The sequence below is a fragment of the Eutrigla gurnardus genome, assembly GCF_963514095.1.
Source record: "Eutrigla gurnardus genome assembly, chromosome: 2".
NCBI classification, from domain to species: Eukaryota; Metazoa; Chordata; class Actinopteri; order Perciformes; family Triglidae; genus Eutrigla; species Eutrigla gurnardus.
The window spans coordinates 19108982-19130941 of record NC_139916.1 but is presented as its reverse complement, the minus strand read 5'-3'; positions in this window follow the sequence as shown (position 1 = coordinate 19130941).

The window sequence follows — 21960 nt, the reverse complement described above, 5'->3', positions numbered from 1 at the left end:
TGCATGTTTGAGAAGCGGCTTTCTCTGTGCTTGAATCGCCTATTGATAATATTGTGTTAATAATTCAGCACCTCTTAAATCCTGCTTTTGTTCAGTTATGGGTACAGAGACTCTCCACCTACACTCATAATTATTCAAAACGCACATAAACAAGGTTAGAGATGAATTTGAGTGATTTAAAATGTTTTATCATCATAATGATTAATTATTTTGGCCATGATACTTGTGTAGTGAAAATCTGATATCATGGCCGCCCTTTCCTGGGCATCGCTCTCCTTATGTAAGGATGTTAATGTAAGATTATTAGCATAGGTATGCTTCAGAGGAAAGGCTTAAAGCAACACTTAAGAACTTTTCCTCTTCGATCCCCCTACAGGTTGGAAGTGGAATTGTCCATTACTGCCGTCGTAAATAATTTAGCCTACCGCAGCCTACCGTCGCACGCACGTTATTTGTTTGTATGCAGAACCGGCTCTGGAAACGATGAACGATTTGAATGATGTCCAGTGACAAGGTACAGTAGCTAACGCCTTAGCTAAGATTAGCTAACATGAGCCATAGCGATAGTTACATATATATTAGCACAATAGCTAACCCCTTAGCTAACATGGGCCAATAAAATAATCAACAATGTATTGAACACAGATGCACACTGTTGGAAAAAAAATGATTACCGGTATTATTTACAAGTCCAGCAGCAACAAAGCCAAGTCAGTATCCGTCTTGCATTTTGTAGCCTCCTTCAGCTCTCGCCAACGAGTGTGAGCCGGTCCGATATTCACTCTCGTATAGAGCTCTTTCTTTGTCATGCTCCCGTTTTCTTTTCTTCGCCTCATCGGACATTATACTCCTCCTTTTCTTTGCAGGCTCTGCCATGACGCCAATTTAAAAACTACCTAGCTGCAAGGTATCTTCCACGCACCTGCCGGGTGTTCTCCCATTGATCTCCAGCAGAGCCACCACCTACCGGCTTTTGTAACGCTTGCCGTAAAGCAGGTCAAATTTGTAGTCTCATTAGAACTACAAAACTGCTACCCGACGAGGCAAAGTTACATAGTGCGGTTACAGCCAATAGAGGGCTGCAGAGCGAATGCTGAAGTGCCGTTCACCCAGTTTTGAGGTGATGAACCACTGAAACTATTTGGGAAAAATTATTTGAAGGCACTAAATACTCTTTAGTGTTGCTTTAAAAGGAAAGGTTTACTATTTCCAAATCTATTTAATGTACATTGAAAGGTTTTTGGTTGCTGTAATTGTTCCTCCTTTGCATACTGGCTGCAAAAAAAATCTCCTACTAAAGTAACTTCAATATAAGTGATGGGGGACAAAAGTTGACCCATCCTTTAATCGACCACATCCTCCCTTCCTTCACCTCCCTTTAGAGTTGCCTGTACCAATCATGATGCTTTATCTTTGTGTCTCTTATCTCTCAGCCTTACGAAACAGGAAAAGGGAATAAGCATTTTCTTGTTAAGAAATGGTCGTACTTCTTACATATTTCTTACTTGGGAGCCACATAACACTACAAACTCCCCTAGAAAGCCCTAAAACCTCCACAACAGTTTAGAACACAGTTTACACACCTCCATTTGTACCTCCAAAGAGGTATCTGGAAAACAACGTTTTAACTCTCTTTGCCTCCAGTCTTTAACCACTCAGCGATAGATAATAGATCAAACTAACAGAGTGGACAGACACGCTACTGTACGGCCTATCGAAGGCTGAACTGGCACAACGGTCGGGCCTCTCTCTGGGCTTGTCTTTGTGTTTGTGCTGCAATTATGCGCTCTCTCTCATCCACCCAGCTCCCCTCGTGACCTCGGGGTAAGGGTCAACATGCAAGACGTCCCTTCCAACGTACACAATGGCCCTCCATTCACAAGCCAGGGGAGGACAGAGAGAAGGAGGAGAAGAACGTTCTTCTCAGACATCAGACTCCCTATCGCTCTATCTCTCCATCATTTCCCCTCATCTGTCTGAACGGAGCAGACTCTGCCCACATCCTCCTACTAGCTACCAGACCCCCTTGTCTGCCGCCCTTCTCTCAAACAAACCCACCCGGTCCATATCCCCCTGCTCTCCAGACCAGGTTCTACACTGTGTGTGAAACTGTGCCAAAGCACACTGGGAGCAGCCTGCAGCGCGGCGCATGTCGAACAAACTTGCGTCGTATAAAACACACCATCCATCTTTTTCCTGAATGGCAGCTGATTCCAAACCATCCATGTGTCACCTGCTGCCCTGTGTGAATTCAGCCTGATGCCAGCGTCACAGTCTGACTGGAGGGTGGCGGAGGGGTGAGGGAGGAGAGAGCGGACCCTCGGGGGTGGGGGTTGAGAAGGGCGGTGGAGGGTGTACAGGGCTGGTGTTGATGGGTGGGCGGGGAGGCAGGGAGGATTTAAATGGAGATTGACGCCCAAGGGGTAACCTGGCAACAGGCAGGAGCTGCTGTCAGATTAGGATCTGAAAGAGAGAGATAACCACTTTACTGCCCCCTGGACTGAGGAGAGCTGGAAGGCTGCATCGTGTGTGTGTGTGTGTGTGTGTGTGTGTGTGTGTGTGTGCGTGTGTGTGTGTGTGTGTGTGTGTGTGTGTGTGTGTGTGTGTGTGTGTGTGTGTGCTTAACCCACGGTGCCATGTAGCAGGAGGCAGCTGCAGAGTTGTTTCTAAAGACCGGGTTAAAATGCCACACAGCAAAGCACATTCATCCATCACTGAGTTCTGTTTCTGACACATAATGTATGAAGAGAACACACACACACACACACAATATAAACACATGGAAATATCTAATGTGTGCATTTACACATTTACTTAAATAAATACAATCTGTCTAGAATGTGACATTATGACAACCGAGACAATAGACCACCAGCAGCCTGTATTTACATGACAACAGTCTCCCCGCGTGGTTTTATAACGTCCTAACAACAGCAAAGACAAACAGCAACCTCTTTACATAGTGTGAAAGGGCAAAGGTCATGCATGAAAAGCCTGTTGAACCTGTTGAAAAATGTATTTTGGGTCGAGACCAGCCTCTGATCAAAATGGTATGCACTTGCATTATTGATAAAAATAATGGTTCAAGCCTTGAAAGTATTGTTTTAACACTTCCATCCACAAGGCTATGAGGTCCTTGTTGATGCCATTTTACAGGCTGAAATATGTCAAAAACTATTTAATATGATTTTTTTTGGAGATTTTCTTGGTTGGTTCCTCTTGGTCCCCAGAAGATGAATCCTCTGACTTTTTCTCCGGCACCACTGTTGCCCTTTTTCCACCGAGGCATTTTGAGGGCCGGTTCGGAGCCGGTGCCCTCAATAGATCAGTGTTTTGATGACTAAACATCAGACACTGATCTATTGATCACACACTATTCTACACTTTAAAAAATGTTGTGATTTTAGTATTTTGTGTATTTTATTGTTAATGTATTTTTCGCAAAAATAAACACTTTTTCTGAAGAGACATGTCTGCTATGCTTGAAATGAGCGCTGCGGGGAAACCTCAGACGTATACAGTGACGTAATGACGTGGCTCTCTGGGCTCTCTAGCCGGTGGAAACGCAAACAGGTTCCCAGAAGGTTCGCAAGTTGAACCAACTGCGAACCAGCACGGGCACCGGCCCGGTTCCTGAACTAGGTTCGTGTTGGTGGAAAAGGGGTATGTGACATTAGCATTTGTGGCTTTGAAATATCTCAACAATTATTGGATATATTCCCATTAAGTTTGATTCAGACATTCATGATCAACAACTTTTCCTCCAGTGTCATCATCGGGTCAAAATACAATTTTGTCTAATAGTTTAAACTTGATTAACCAGATGGTGTTGGAAAACTTTGACAAATACTTCAGTGCTCTTCTTTTCTCTTCTCTCAATGCAGAAATACACTCCAGTTGCATCTGGAGCTGCAATTGTTGTTTATAACAAACTGTTGCCTCTGTGTCCATTCATCCAATCATCACGCTGTACTTAGTATTGGGGTCCTAATTAGTGAATGTTAGCATATTAACACACAACCTGATAACAGCAGGTTAGCATTGTCATTATGAGCAGGTTAGCATGCTGACATTAGCATTTAGCTGGATGTCTAGCATGGCTGCAGACTTGTTTTCTACTAAGTTTGCACTAAATGCAGCATATTGGTTTTTACAAACCTAATTTACTAAGGAGACACTAGTCTATGTTTTGAAACTTTAAAATAAAGTTAAAATGGATTAAAAGGCAGACTGGTCCACCAGATAGACATATTGATTAAAGGAGAATGAGTAACTGATCAGACAGAGGATTGGTGAATGCAACAAACATGGCTCAAAACAAACTTCTCTATCTGATGTGCAATACAATAACTGGCTCTACAAGTCAACCAATCGAGTGTGTGACTTCCTCTTTTTAAAAGCAGTAATCAAATGTTTCTCCTCTTCATCCGGAGAACAAAGAGCATTAAAAATGATAAGTGGAGCGGCTAAGAGAAGACTCAACGTTCAGGCCTGCATACCCACAGATGCATAGCCTGTAAAACGTAGCGATGCGCACTCCCAAAATGAAAAAGAATAACACTCAAAGACACACAAGTCCACTCGGGGCCTGCTGGCTGGTGGGTTGAGGGGGATTTGTTGGACGGCACGCGACTGTGTCATGGCAGCGCCTGCACCTCCTGTCAGCTGTGTTTGTGCAGTGACCAGGGGTGGTGAGGGGGGGCAGCTTCTGCATAAAAGAGCCAGAGGAAAAAAAGAGCCCGTAAATCTTCTCGACGAGGAAGAGGGCTGGAGAGAGAGAGAGAGAAAAGAGGGCGCGGGGGGAGATGAAACAATCACTTTTTCTTTTGTGCAGGTGTTTTTGTGTGCGCACGAGGCTAAAGTAGCGAGAGAGAAAAGAGGGGCTGTGTTGAGGGTGAATGACACAGACAGACTTAATGGCATTAAGCAAATAAGCCGAGTTCAGATTTGCTTTCTCCTTTGGTTTAACTTTCTGATGATTTGCATTTGCCCTTGAGCGCCTGCACTGCGTGTTTGAGGGACTGTGTGTAAAACAGAGAAGAGGAAAAAGTTGTTTCAAATGTTCTAGTGTAAGAATTTCAAAAAGTCTTTTTTGCTTATAATGTCATGTTGTATAATTATCGGATATTTACATTTAATACATAGCATCACCCATGTTTTGTCCTGTTTCATCAAATGTAATTAATGTCATGTATATGCAATGTTCATAAAATAGCCCAAATAAAGACTGATGAACTAGCAGAGGATCTTCAGCACATCTAAATAAGAATAATAAAGATGAATAAAGAGTGTTGCATTGTGGAGCTATAAACCTAATTTATGTTGTGCCTGTGAACCTAATGCACTATCAGAGTGTGGTCCAACATTCTTCAAAGTACATTTCAAATGAATAACAGTTTTATTTTAGTGTGTGTCTGTTGCTATGTGATGTTGTAACTAATCAAGTTTTTGTTTACAAAGGTATATTTGTTCAAATCTGTATTATACAAGGTACTTCCACCCAGACAATATGATGAGTCAAATATACAGTAGTTTGTGTTGTGTTATACTTCGATTAGACCTTCAGTTAATCATGCAATACGAATGCCTGCAGTAATGGATGAATTATACTTGTAATCACAGTAAATAATGAACTATTTCTCCGGTAATATTCACTTTTAAAACTTATTGTGTGAAAACCTAGATGTAAAGAAGGCAGCTGTACATATTTCGCAGCCCTGCAGCTGATTTGCATGTTATACATGTAGTCGTGACGACTGTACGGTTATTTGCATCGACAAATTATTGGAAATCAAGTTTCATTTTACAGAAACTCTTTTGTTTACTCTCTTTGTCTCCGAGGGGAGATAAATAGACACAAAAAAAGACTAAAACATCTTAATGCAATATAAGATGCCTTCAAATCTAAGTACTGTACTTAAGTACAATTATGAGGTACTTACTTTATTTGAGTGTTTACATTTCGTGCTACTTCATCCTTCTTTTCCACTACAGCTTAAGGAAATAATGTCCCTTATATTCCACTAGATATATATTCAACAGCTACAGTTAAGGCTACAGCGAATCTGATGAAGCAATATGCAAAACGTGTAGTTTGCTTTAAAAAAAGTAATAATTTATCAATGAAATTGTGTCTCGCGGCAAATTCATCTCATTGGTTGGTTATTGGTTGATGTTTCCCTGCATAATGAGCACTTCTTTTACCTTTCTACTAGACTAGACTAGTAGCAGGACTTTTAGTATAATTACATTTAAAATGTTAATTGTTAATGTTAATTAAATTTAGAAATGCAAGCGAATGTCATGCACAACCCTTCTGCAGCTCCTTTGCACAACTCTTAACATTCAACAACAGTAAGAAGAAAGCAGAGAGTATTTTGGAAACAAAGTTGTCACAAATACAGTGAATAACAGGAGGATACAGTCGTTTCATTATCAATATTCAACAGAAAGCAGGGATGGGAAGTCGAGGGTTGTAAAGATCAGGAGATAAAGAAAAAGAGAGGCCACTCTGGTTCTCATTTCCAGTCTGTGGACATTACCGCTTCATTAGCAGGCAGCATGTGCTAAATATTATTCTGACTCTGATGCCTATCACACTCCTATGTAATGAGATACAGGCCCTCTGAACACACACATCTTAGACGTTTTCTCTTCCCCTCCAACACCTTCTGACCCTCATTTTACCTCTGAGCAAGTATGTATATTAATATGTCTGGAGTACGTGATTGTACAGTGCACTTGAAGGCGGTAGTGCAAACACCAGAGGAACATAAGTGGAAGGAGAAGGAATACAGGGGGAGTGAAAAAAGGGGAGAATGATACGGATCCCGACGTTCTAATCCATATCATAGGCTACGACGTCTCCCTCCCTGCAATACCCCGATCTCATTTCAGCTCCAGGACTTTAGGACCTCGCTCTTCACTCTCATATCACCCTCTGGCCGATTTAGGAGAATTATTCAAATGAAGGAGAAACTTTGTCCGATAAAAAGCCTCAGATGTTCTTTTAAGGACCTTTGAAGGTTGCAGATGGAGAAGGGATTCCTCTAGAGTCGTTCCCTCATTAAGAATGATAATTGAGATCTGGATGCGTTTGATATACACCATTAAACTAAAGGTCTGAGCCGGTTACTGAGGGAGAGAATAGTTCAGGGCAAAGGATAATGTTCCACTGTGGGAAAGCTCATGGGCATTTTAAATGATTTGTCATACACTTCAGTTAAACGTTTGCAAATATTAGACAAGAAGACAATATAGGTTTGTCATAAAAAAAAGGTTCTGTGAAAAAAAGGTGTTAAAATGCAAAATAACAAAACAGAAGTGGTTGGTCTAAGTATAATGTAGTGTAAGGTAAATTCACATAGAGGACAAGGACTGACAAATGCTCTTCTCATTAAACAGCACACCACACATAAGGACATTTTAGGCTCTGCCTCATCAAAATATTCTCATCAAGTCTCCTCTTGCTTCTGCTGCCATGAAATGTTACGATGTATGAAAATGTCCTCATATTGATTTAGATACAGATTTAGAAATAGCACCTGAAAGTTTGTGATACTGTGATACTGTCGACACCCATCAAACATTATGCACTCGTCTCTGGATCAGGCATAGGGTTTTTATAATCAGTTTGAGGGAAAGAAGGGAATAATGAAGAGAACATTATAATGCGGGGAGCAATATTTTTTTTTAAACTGGCTACTTAAATCCACTTTGCCAACACTAAACTGTCATCAAATGACCCTCGGGATTTATAATAATTCACATTACCAGTAAATGGGACATAATTGTAACAAACATGATCACTGATAATTAATCTGCCTAATCTCTGTGATGGTAAAACAAAGGACTTTCACAGAAGCATTTAGAGGATAAGAGTGGCAGTGTTTGTGTGTGTGTGTGTGTGTGTGTGTGTGTGTGTGTGTGTGTGTGTGTGTATGTGAATGTATGAGAAGATTAAACTTGACTTTCTTTTCCATCATCTTTCTATTCTCTCTCTTTAAAACACACACACACACACACACACACACACACACACACACACACACACACACACACACACACACACACACACACACACACTAATCACGCACTGAGTAACCATTCTTGACTACCATCTAGAGGTATAGACAAAAAGGTGGAACTATAAAGTAAGCTTTCTGTGGTGATAACGAACAATATTTCACAGAGCAAAATGTGGATTCTGAAAATGTCTGACTAAAAAAAAATGGTTCCAGAACATAAACTTTTAAATTTGGTGAGCAACTACAATGTGAGCTGTTATAATAATATAATTAATTTAGTAAAACTCATGGAAATCTGCATATCAGTGTCTTAGAAAACACAATGACTGATTTAGAGAAAGTCAAATGTAACACTGTCAGCATGTAGAAGCTTCTTCCCGGAGGTGAAATTAACTAGAATTAAAAGAATTAAAAGTAAAAATACTCAAAGAGAAATGGCCCTCACAAGTTTTAAACTATTATTTATTTTATGTAATATGATTATTACTGATGCATTTTGTGTAAGTAGCATTTTACTGTTGTAATTGAGTTAATTTTAATAATTGTTTTTACTGTTGAACAGTTTAATATATAATAAGCTTATATGTTTTTCAAATACAGTAATAGTGTAAATAATTAAAGTGACGTAAAATCACAAACAAATATTTTAGTATAAAGTATAAAGTAGCCTACCACAAAATGGAAATGCACAAGTATTTAAAATGTGTACTGCAAGTGTACTTACATTTCTACTTAGGAAAGAATAACTGTATTACTTTTTATTAAACCTACATAAAGTTTATACACTGAACTCTTAATTATACGTTACATCACATTAAGAACTCGGTGGGACTGTGTGTGATGGAGGAGGCAAGGATGTGGTGGAAACAGGATGAGGGTTTAGGATATAATGTCGAGTATTATCAGTGTGTTATCAGGCTATTTATGCTCCATTGCAGTGAGGAGTTATGACCTCCCAATCAGAGCTGGGCTCAGAGATAAAGGCCAATCAGAGCTCAGAGAGCTGATAAAAGCCAATCACAGAGGTACAAAGTGATAAGGAAGCAGACCTGGCCCTGCAGGTGATGAGTTCCGGCCTCAGAGCCACGCAAACCACATGCAAACACACACACACACACACACACACACACACACACACACACACACACACACACACACACACACACACACACACACACACACACACACACACTTGTAACAGGAGCTCATGTTGTTTCAATAAAAAGATAAAAGTCGGTCCTAAACTGATCTTATTACAGTAAAATACAGTACAGAATAAATAGCTTGAAGTCTTTTAACAATACCACAAACTATTAACCTGGAAATTATTACAATTCCCACAAAGTTTGGCAGCGAGTCTAAATGTAATATTTTTCAAAAGTATGTTTGGTATTCAGTGTTAGAACAATGAGCATTAAACCTCTCACCACACAACTACACTCACATTGTTGTAAGAATTACTTGTTCATCTCAAATGTATCAAACCAGCTGTTTAATCTTAAAGTCTGATTTAATGTCACTTACTACAAGAACTCAAATAGATGCATCATTGGTGAGAAAGAATGCTGAATCTAATAAAATTGCAAACTATTTTTTCTTTGAATTGTAAAACATTTGTGTATCTTTAGACAGCAGTGGTGAGGACACAGCTCGGGCTTAAACCACGACTTTGTTACATACTGTATCTCATACATGTTGCATGCCATTCCCTCAGCCAGTACAAACTTACAGCAAAGCATGTTTTCTTTGGATAGCAGTGAGACTATAATATATCCCTCCCCCCAATCCACTTCATTCAAAACTTTGACAGAGCAGCAATCAACAGAGTAAAAAGATGCCAAGCAGAATGCAGCAGAAATCAAACAGCATCAAGTCTGATTCACTGTTTGGCTGGTTATTTAGGATTTAGGATGTTTACAGTAACTCACACATGAAGTTCAAACACAGAACATTCAGTTAGTGTTCTTCAGGCAAAAAAACAAAACACATTTTCTTTTCAAGTGAAAGGGTTGAAAGGTGACAACAGGGTGGAGAAGAACGTTTGAAAGATCTTCAAAAAAGAGAGAGAGAGAGCTTAGCCAGAAAGAGATCACAGGCTGCAATTACAACAGCGTGCGGCAGTGATGGAGGTGATAACGTACGCTCTGGGCCAACAGAAAGCAGGCACTCTGAACCTCAGCTCACCTCGTGTTCCTCCACCGAGAGCCCAAAATGGCCAAGCAGTATGGAGACACAGGAGTGCCACAATAGAATTTATTCAAGAATAAATCTGCAAAGGAGCAAATAACTGTGGAAATATAAAGAGGAATAATACAACAATAGATAAGCAAATTACATGAGTGGTAACATAAAATTGAAAGAATAAAGAAGTAAATATAAAAACCTGGAAACTATTAATAAAATAGTTTAGAAATGTGAAAGAACAATAAAAACAATTTATTTTCATATTTATTTGTTAATTTATTTCTGTCAACGTCTATTTAGGGATTTTCTTATGTTTATTTACTTATTTTTTGCATATGAAATTGTGCCTTACCCAGTTCAAACAGCTAGAAAAGCTGCGGCCACACCACATTCATAGTAGGCAAATCCATGTGAAGCCTACTTCCTGTTTTTTTTTTTTGCTAAAAAGCAGTGACCAAAAATGATCCAAGCAAGTCTATCTGTGGGCCCTCGGTACGACAGAACCTACTATGACACACCCAAAACTATTTTGTTTGGATTAGGCACTCAGACTACTTGGTTAACTTTAGAAAAACATTGTGGTTTGGTTAAAGTAAGGTTATCTGAGGTATGTACACTATATTGCCAAAAGTATTCACTCACCCATCCAAATAATTGAAATCAGGTGTTCCAATCACTTCCATGGCCACAGGTGTATAGAAGCAAACACCTAGGCATGCAGACTGTTTCTACAATCGCTACAGACCCCCAAACTTCATGTGGCCTTCAGATTAGCTCAACAACAGTGTAGCGGGCTTCATGGAATGGGTTTCCATGGCCGAGCAGCTGCATCCAAGCCGAACATCAGCAAGTGCAATGCAAAGTGCACAAAGCAAGGTCCATAAAGACATGGATGAGAGAGTTTGGTGGGGATGAACTTGACTGGCCTGCACTGAATTAGAGTGGAGACTGAGAGCCAGGCCTTCCCATTCAACATCAGTGTGTGACCTCACAAATATGCTTCTGGAAGAATGGTCAATAAGTCCCATAAACACACCCCTAAACCTTGTGGAAAGCCTTCCCAGAAGAGTTGAAACTGTTATAGCTGGGCAGGAAGCCCTACCCAAAGCCAGTTGATTGACAGTGATAGGGATACTGAACCCCAAATTGACCCGGAAGGCTGCTCCATCGGTGTATGAATGAGTTAGATCCTGATGTGCAGGCGGCTCCTCTGACATCACTGTATGAATGTGTGTGTGAACGGGAAAAAGCGCCTTCAGTAGCTAGTAAGCTAAAAAGCACTATATGCAAAAAGAGAAAGAATAAGGAAAATAATGGGATCAAAAATAAATAAATAATATTATCTAAAAATAAATACAAAATAACAAAAAAAAATAATAACTTATATGCACAAATAACCAAATGAACATACAGTCTATATGAAGGGCTTGGGTTCTGTGTGTTTGCGTGCATGTTCCTCCCACATTCCAAAGACATGCAGGATGGGCTTAGATGATGACTATAAATTGCCCGTAGGATTGGATAATGGACTATTTCCAAATTTTTGTATGTACATATATGTTCTTTCATTTTTTTTCTCTTGAATTTCACACATTTTTTTTGTTATTACTTTCAAGATTTATTTTTTATTATGGCACTCCTATGCCTCCATAAAGCAGAAGTCCTTGACTTCTTCCAAAAGGGTCTCCCAGAGGTCAGATAAAGGTCAGGTACAGAAAGGAGCTGGGAAGTGCACAACACAATCAGAACTTCTCATCTCATGGTATGTCTGCTTCATTTTCTTTCTTTTTTTTTTTTTTTTGTCGTTTCCATTTGAGTTGATTTGTACTTCTTTATGCAGCTGAGACTTTCTGGTTCTGCGCGGTAAGTCACCCCTGATGAAAAGAAAACTTTGCAATAAGAACATCTGCTGCTTTAAAATGTAGTCAAAGAGCTAATCAGTAACAATCAGCTGTTCCAGAAAGTCTTGTCTTTGGCAATTTAAAAAACTCTTGAGGGGGCTCAAAAATATGTGTGTGTGTGTGTGTGTGTGTGTGTGTGTGTGTGTGTGTGTGTGTGTGTGTGTGTGTGTGTGTGTGTGTGTGTGCGTGTGTCTGTGTAAACATTAAAAACAAAAACTAAACACTTAATCCAAAGTAAAAGTGCAGTGGTTGCAAAGTTTCAGTTTTACTCATTGTATTATTTGTGCGTGTCCTAGAGGCCTGACAAACATGTTAAATGCATTTCCTTCCTCATAAAATATTTGCAATTTACATACGTTTATGCACATATATTTACATCCATCTTTACGTACATCTTTACTACAAGATGCAAAATGAACATGGATGCACTCATAAAAATGTTGCCCTCGTAGTACTACCAGTGGTCACCACAGGGTACTTTTAAATACCACCTCTCACCACAAAGAAACGTACTCTTATGCCTGCATGTACGCGCAAACACACACACTTACAGCCACACAAACACTCACATCCAAGTGCACACATTCACAATTCACCTCCCTCTCACCCCTCTTCCCTGGGTGGGAGTCCATTTCCGTCTCCTGATACATAAATAAATAAAGGGGTATATAGTGCCCCAGGACCGGGATGGAAGAGACAGAGTGTTAACGCAAGAGAGAGAAAGAAAAGAATGGTGGCGAACAGACGGAGGAGAAATGAAGAGGAGATGAGGAGGGGGGAGTTGTAATTGTTTCCCCAACTCAGGGAAGTTCAGTCCCAATGCGACCGGGGCCGTCTCTCCCCGCGGAGCCCACCTCCCCTCTCCTCCAGACACGGGAGGGAGGCCTCAATCAAACATTTGAGCCACAGAACATGACCTGGCAAGTTCAGCAGGAAAAGAGGGGAGGAGGAGAGATTTAGTGTGAATTGATTGAATTACTTTTGGCCAAAACACCATGTGTGGGGCTGAAAGTGGAGGAACTGACAGGATGCGGTTAATAATGACTCTGTGCACTCATTAAGGCTGTTATTACATGTGCTTTTTAACATTAATGCTACACGATTAAAGTTGCAGTATCGGAGCTAATTACACATATGTGTGCGTGTGTGTGTGTGTGTGTGTGTGTGTGTGTGTGTGTGTGTGTGTGTGTGTGTGTGTGTGTGTGTGTGTGTGTGTGTGGATGGAGTCTTCTAAAGAAATAAAGTTATGCCTATCGGGGACTGAAGGAGAGACACAGAAGTATAAATAAATTGAGATTTTGAGCCAATAGATTTGTCTTCTCGGGTTCATATATCCTTTAAATTTCTCTCATCTCATCCTCCACTTTCCCTTCGAGGAGAATAATAGCTCAAAGCTCCAACATAATTAAGCTTCCAAATGATTTCATCTAATTTGAAATGGCTTTCCACACAAAAGCGTTGGCAGAAAGGTGGGGGGGGGTTGCTTGTGCTAATTCTCGCTGTGAGTGTTGCTTGTTGTCGTATCTCTAGCGGTCATGTCAGCGTGGCTAACGGAAGCAAACTCCACCTGCCAATCATAAGCAACCCGCCAGCTCCGTAATTTACACAGGACACAGGATGCATCAGCCGAATACAGTAACTGCATCCATGTCAACACAGAGATGGCACTATAGTGTATCTACAGTCGGGTACTCAAATTCCCAGAAAATGCCAGTTCAGCTCCAACGCTTCTTTCAAATAGGCTTTAAAACTTTCTGTGCTACTACAACGTAATAAGTTACTAAAATCAAAATTCAAAGCATATCTATGTTCGAGGGATTGCCTCCACGCAGCTCTCAAAATGGCTATCGGTGCTGATGTTATGAACAGTGCAAACAACAGCAACAGCGCTGACAGAGCTAACAGTGTTTACCTGGGGAACACCGGAGGTAAGGAAGGCGTGCATTACGCTTGTGTGATGACGCCGTGGCGTTATCAGCTGTAACCGCCGTATTAGCACAGTTGCAGAGCGGCGGCGTAAACAAAGCACAGAGAAGCTTGGATTACAACACACACAGAGGGAGAATGACTTCACTCTGTCTCTACATCACAAGCAAATAGTTGTTTGCTGCTATGTTAATGCTCAGAATTTCACACCATTAAGCTTGAATTTATATGATACACTGCAGTGTATCTTTATTTGGTTTAGTCTTTTATTTTTAATACTTTCTCTTTATATTCTTTTATATATTTTCTGCTACCTTTGTTGTTGAAAGGTGGTCTGCAAATTAACTTACAGATAATCTACTAACTGGCACGCATGGCGTATTTGCTTACATTTGCATTGGCTTTCTTTTTAGACCACATGAAGCCTCCATTGTTCAGAACTGCTGCATTAAAGGCCTCGGGGTCCGCTGGAGACACATTTTGGAAAACAGGAACAGCCCTCAAGCGTACAGATCCAAGATCATGTAGTCTCACTGACTGATGAAAAGACTAACTTGAATGTTAAATCTCCGCAACATTAGCGATATAGTGCACCAGCTTTGTCGAAAACTGGGCCATACACACATTTTTTGTCCCATAAGATTCTAATATCCCAGCATCAGTGGGATATTGGGGCTTGAATGTAATTACTCTATGACCACTTAGTTCAAACTGTCACTGCTAAGGTCAGATGAATAAGCCTCCATATTTGTCTCTAATCGAGCCACTAATCTGAAAGATCTAAGAGCCTGAATCAATCCTCCATTCTGCCTCTATTGATCTCATCTCCTCCGTCTAGCAGTTTCACTCCTGCTCTTTTTCCGTCTCCGTCTCCTCCCCAGCATGCTCTTTGCAGTAATGGATACTAAAGATGTCAGGCAGATTTTACATTTATTGCTTATTTAAAACGGCCTCTGACCCACACACAATACCCTCCACCACGTCCCAGCAGACATGCCTAAAAAAAGAGAAAGCGGCACGTCTCGGTGGGTGCAGTTAACGTTAAGGGGCTGTCACTCTTATTGTTGCAGTAGCCATGAAATGATCAAGCTTGGCTAATGGCGGCCTTATCTCTGCACCAGGCTTAATAATGGCTGTCCGAGGCCTACTTCTCCAGGTGGGAGTTATGTCATTAAGCCTCTATGTTACAGTTAGACTAACAACAATAACCATATGGTCGGAGCTCAGAGCGAGATACAGAAAGGTTTTCAAAGCCTTGAGGAGTGGATCAAAGTGGGGCAACCTGATTGTAAATGTCTACATGTGTCCGTTCCTCCTGTGGTAGCAATTATGTGCATGCCTTTTTGTGTGTGTACAGTCAGTTAGGCTCACGTCGCTGCATACCTCGCCTGCAGTGTTTTCACAGACAGCCGAATTGGGTGAAATTATTATTCGACATGTTCTAATTAACCAAAGTGCACACAGCCAAACTGCAGCACTTCATATTTATACAAAGGGAAGAGAGATTTGAAAAGCCAGAGGGGGAAACCATTCATGCTCCTGAATACAGCAGCGAACCGAGGCTTGAGCCACAGCATCACAAACTCACATCACAAAATTACTAGAGGCAGAGACGAGAGTACGAATGCAAACAGCTAATGCGAGTGATGAGAAAATTACGTTTATTTTGTTGTAACCAATATATACAGTAGTTTGAATTCATATATTTCAATTAGTTGGGTTCTGCATCAGCACTGTAATGGTATATGCTCACCAAAGCAGATTCCTTGATCATCTATGTTGAAATGCCAACAAACTATTACATCTCTAATACTTCCATTTCTATTTTACCATTCATCTCATTTAAAAAAAAAAAAATATGTGATCTCGTGCTCAATTATAATTACGATAGCAATTGTGCTTATCTAAATGAGATCAGAGTTTACTATTTTACTACTGAGAGGAAGAGAGCAACGATGTTTGTGTTTGGAAAGTCAGTCCTTTTCTTATTTGAAATGATCCTGGAGTCGATTCTGCTGCCCACAGAGTTCACTGAGGCTTCAAATCAACTGCCCATTTTATTAAACAGCCACTGGGATTATGGGGATTAATACACCGAGAGATCAGTAGATGGAGAGCGATCAGACCATGACAATGGCCATCATCGTTGTGGTGAGTATTCACAAGAACTCCAGGCGATCCAAATCACTGCTGCAAAAACATACAGTACTGCAGCGCTAAATATAAAATGTGTCAACCTGTCTCTGGAATGGTGGATGAAAAACACAGTGTTTTTCACCGGCCGTGTATCGTGGGAGTGTTACAGTTACATTCATCACGTCAGCAACCTAACGTTTTCCAGATTCTTCACAGTGACAGCTCAAGCTGTTTGAAAGCATTCTTACTTGTTTTGTGTGAAAAGGCTCGTTCTTTCTGGTTCCTATAATGTCACTTCATTTCGCATGTTGTCTGGGATCACAAGTTGTGAGTTAGACAAACTATTTTCATAAAATAGAAATGTCCTCTTTCTAGATGTTCTGTAGATGTGATTCACGGCAGATTCGCTTGGTTGGAGTTTGCTTTGGTGTTTCTGCCCTGCTCACCGGTCTAAACCTCATCACCCCTCATCGCCGCCGTGCGATAGCTCACCTCCTCACTGTCTGGATCACAACTGACATCAAAGTTCTGCTCGGCGCACCAATCCTGGCCTCGTGCCGGCTGATAAAGCAACACCTCATCCGTAACTTCAACCACATCCCTCACTTCTGTGCAATCTCCCTATCTGCTTGAAACCAGCCTATACCTGTCTGGGGTAAATTTTGAAGAACACAAAACAAAACTGCAGAGAAGTGTTGAACGTCGGAGAACCACAGCACAAAAGAGGAGGCCAGTAAGAGAAGTCAATGGCTTTCTCACATAACGTTTCTGCCTGCAATGTCTGTCTGTGACAAGAAGAGATCCAGTTACATGCTTGAACTACTGTCTGGGCAAATCGGAAGCATTCAAGCCAACCCCCTCCAGATATTGCTGATTAAAAAATAATAGCATGATAATCGAAGCGGCATTTCCATTTATGAAATCTGACTCACAGGCTGGTCCACTACGGGGGCTATCGTTCCGTCCCCCCAAATAATTCCCAAACAGTCTGCCTGACTTCTGGACCCCATGTCAAATGCAGAGAGGGAAAAGAAGAGGGAGAAAAATAAATAAATCCTCAATTTTAATGGCTCATTTCCGTGGGACACTACCCTTAAGCCATGGGACATCAGTAAAAAGACAACCCCTCAACCCCAATCCTCCATAATCTTCCCATCCGCACACACCCAAGCAGAGGAGTCGGGGGTGTGTCTAATCTCATTTTTCAGTTTGGTCTTCCTCTCTGGCGAGCAGACAGACGGTCCGACCCGCTAATGGCAGAGCAGGTGAAGCTGCCTGCCCAAACAGGCTGAATTCCTCATCAGTTATGTATATGCTTGCTCATGTTTATTTGTTTGGGTGTCTGGGAAATGAACTATGAGATTATACAAATGGAATTTCATACAATTTCAACAGACAAAAGAGATAAGAAGTTATGGGATGATTCATTAGTAGTAAAAGTAGTATTTTATGAAATGTCAGTACAACTCAAAACCCGACACAGTCCAGTCCATGTGCGGTTTACATATAAAATAGGTAAAGAAATTCAATTCATATGCATTTATTAATATAGCCCTAAGCCACAAATTGGCCTCAGAGGGCTTTACTATCAGTGGAGCATGCGACATCCTGTCCTGGGACCCTCCATCGGATAAGAAAAAAAATACCTACAAAACTGAAAAAAAAAAATACATTATACATCCCCCCCGATTCTTGAATTAGGATATCATAAAATATCTTCCTCTGCAGAAGCTGACTTTCTTTGGGAACTGCTGCTGATGGGCGGGGCTTTAAAGTCCACTCAGACGTTGCGTGTAATACTGGACTGTGCAAACAAACAGACACAAACCATTTCTGTAACCCCACTATTAAATATCTGTAAGCAGTAAAACATAATACACACATTGTATTTATTTACACTTGTATTCTTGAAGAAAAAATGTAGTTGAAAGCTCTAGAAGAAATCTTGAAAGTGAAGTCAAGATTTTCTTTAGAAACTACTATTTCCAATATCAAGAATGATCACCACTTCATGAGTTTTAAAATGTGAATAACCAGTTTAAAACTGCCTGAATGATTGTAGATTTGTGTATAAATGGTTAATAAGTGTTTTATAGCACCCTGTGTGTTAACATACATCATCATTATGATTACAGCTATGTAACACTGTGCTATCGATCATTCATCAACTGTTTAAATGCTAGTTAAACATGCTTCACAGGGGGAATTATTGAAAATAGACTAAATAAGCACACAAAAACATTTCAGTTAGGACTGTTGTGATAATTCTGTTGGACAACATATTGTGGTAAATAATTATAATAATAATATAATAGCATATAATGCAAGTACACCCTTTTAAAGAGCAATGCACTTCTAATTCTTAAGAATATTCACCCATTATCTTAAAATAGTATACAAAAACAGGCTAACACAAAAGAAAAGAAAAGAAAGTAGAATCACACAAACAACGATAAATAAAACCCTACTATTTACATGTTGGCTAACATTTTGGTGACCTGCTGATGTAAACAAACACAAATGTAAAGATGTCCATATATTGTACGATGGATCGATAACATATGTATCCTGACCGGCCCAATTATAATGTGTAATAAGCCCTTAATTAAGTGTTAATATACTGCTTATAAATGCTTAACAGGGGGGTAAAAGTCAGTAAAGTATCACTCAACAATGAATCATCAGAAACATTTTAACAATATGTGCCTACATATCTCAAAATATATCTTCACTTTTCCCAGTGTGTCTTGTAACTGTGTGTGTGTGTGTGTGTGTGTGTGTGTGTGTGTGTGTGTGTGTGTGTGTGTGTGTGTGTGTGTGTGTGTGTGTGTGTGTGTGTGTGTGTGTCCAGCACACTTGTGTCGTGTCGTAGTTACACAATAAACTGTCCATATGATGTTTGCGAGGCGTAGATGTGGAAAGAGATGAAGTAAGAAGAGAAGGAGAGATTTTGTGTTGTGAGCCACTGTATCTGTGTCAGTGTCACCCTTGAACGGCCTCTGCTCCTCCGTTGTCTCCTCACACAATGACGTTATGTACACACACCTGATTATTAATATGCAGCCATGAAGCAGTGAAAAGAGGAGCGAGGGGCAGAGGCAACACAGAGGGGAGAAAGGCCTGATGGGAATCTTTTCGGGACAGTAAACACTGCATGAATTAACCTATCAGGGCGCTGTGACAGTGTGAGGTATGACCAGGAAACAAATGAGGAGAGGGTGAGAGGAGATAGCATACTGATCATTTAATGTCCGTTAAAACAGGACAATAGAGCTTTTGAGAGTGTGTTTATTTATGTGTATATTTTTTTATTTCTCTACAAATATGCTGTATAATTACAGGGGATACATTCTTAGTATTACTGCTATTACACAGAGGTATATGTTTTACAGAATGCTTATGTATGCATGTGTGTATAAGTGTCTTTAGTGTGTACTCAACGTCAATCAAGCAGATTTCTAATTAAGAGTTGCTGTGCAAGGTTAGCGATTGTTGCTAGGCAAGGAAATCACTATCTGCGTCCCAATTTTCATATGAATGAGCTCTTTTAATTAAACTGAGCAGCTAATGAGAGCCTATATCAAAATAATACAATGTTTTACCAGCTATGTAAAAAGTGAAAGAAAAAGAAAGAAAAAGAAACCCCGCAATGATGACATATAGGACGAAAGGGAGCTGAAGAGAGAGAGAGAGACAAATGGAAGTGAAAGGCAGGCAGATTAACTCGGTTCTGAGCAGAAAACAGATATCTGTTGTCTTTGAACCTGTAATGTTATTTCTGCGCTGACAGAAGTTCAAAGAATCCGGAGGCACAGATTGAGTTAGACTTTGGTGCACAAAAGGAACGCTGAGGAGAAAGAGAGGGAGAATAAATGTCGACTTGCATGTTGCGAGTCGGCGGCGTACCAGTCTGAGAGAGACAGAAGCAGGAAGGGAGATCTCAGATGAAAAGCAGAAAGAAAAACTCTCTTCCATTGTTGGAGTCTCTCTCTGTGTGTGTGTGTGTGTGTGTGTGTGTGTGTGTGTGTGTGTGTGTGTGTGTGTGTGTGTGTGTGTGTGTGTGTGTGTGTGTGTGGTTGTCAGGCACACACACACACACACACACACACACACCGACTACTTGAGTGGCTGCTATAATTTCTCCATTTGAAGGTTAATTAACGCTTGAAGTAAAAGCTACAGGACCGCAAATCAAAGACAGTAAACAGTGTTCCAGCAGCCTCAGGGGATTATTAGAAAAATAAATGAAAGCTGCATAAAACAATTAAAATATTTGAAATGTGAACTTCCAGGCAGTTTTCCATCGGCTCTGCTTTGATAACACTAAAATGATCAAAGACGAGTGAAATAAACTGTGGAAAAATGTGCGTATATAACACTGTACAAAGTGTTCATAGAAAAACAACATATAGAGTATTAAAACAAAGCGCTTCGCATGTGTTGACAGCAGGAACCCACACAATTGTCTCTGCCAAATACACTACAATTATTTTAAAATCTAGAAAATGCCAGTATAATAATCATAAAGTGCGAGCTTCTCCAGTCTGCCACTTCAAACAGACAACAACAGATTATTGCAGCAGCCAGTGGGCAAGCAGCGACAAAAAAACAAGGGAAGGCACGAAAAAAATGCAATTTCAGCTCCTTGAAAGTAGAAGTAGAGGATGTTAACGGTTGGGAGGGCAGTATGTATGTTTGATTTGGGGCTGTGCTGTGTGCATGTCAACACCCGCAATCTGGCAAACCTGAGGGATATGAGCTAATTAAGGAGGAAGACAACCGAAGGGGCAAAACAGAGGGGGGAAAAAAATCAAATTAAAAGGCAGGGGGGGATTAGTGAGAGAGTCATAGTACTTTCTACTTTTTCTAGAGTTTAGCTCAAACATTTGGAAAAAGACAGGACAAGACAAAGTGGGGCATCAAACGGGGAATGAAGAGAGATTTTTCTAAAAAGTTGGGAGTTATTTCAGACCACATTTGCATCAATGAACCCCCCTGCCCCGTTTTTATACGTTCCGTTTGCCTAACTGCCCCCTTTTTCTCTCTGTCTTTGTCTGTCTTTCTGTCTCCTTGTAGATTTCTCAGAGGAGCTGTCCCTGTCCCAGCCCCGGAGCTCCTATCTGATGGGCAGCGGGCCACTGTTTTCATAAACACAGTTTTTGGAGGGCTAGCATACATACATAAACAGCAGCACCACAGGCTGCAGTGTCAGATCTCTTCTAAACCTCCGTCACTCACTCTGCTCTTCTAAAAGCCCCCATCAGGCAGTGTTTGGGCCAGCCTGACAGTGGCGGGCTTTCAGACCGGTCCCAGACAGAACCAGAGCCATGTTTGGGTCCCCCTGCAGACACAGAGCCCCCGCGGCCCCGTTAGAACCCCACCGTCCCTGCCTGTCAGTCCAGGATTAACTCTGTATACACACTAGCCCATTACAGCACACACAGCGTAGACCTCAGGGCACAATAAATATCCTTTAATCTGATAACCTGTTCGCTTAAAAAAAGAACGGAGAACAGTTTTTTCTGATGATTAAAGAAGCGTTTGTGGTTTCTAGCTGAGATTCTGAGGTTCTTAAGTGTGCTTTTGGTTTTTGGTTTCACATGGCAGTGCAGCAGCTGTCTCATACATATAAATATTTATATTGATAAATACATGAAAAAATTCTGTCCATCTTCATAACAAGAGCCCAACAACTCAGTGAACTCATTGAACTGTTTCTCCAAATAATCAGTGTTTGCTATTAATCAATACCTTTATATTCAGAATGGATCAAATGACTAAATGTA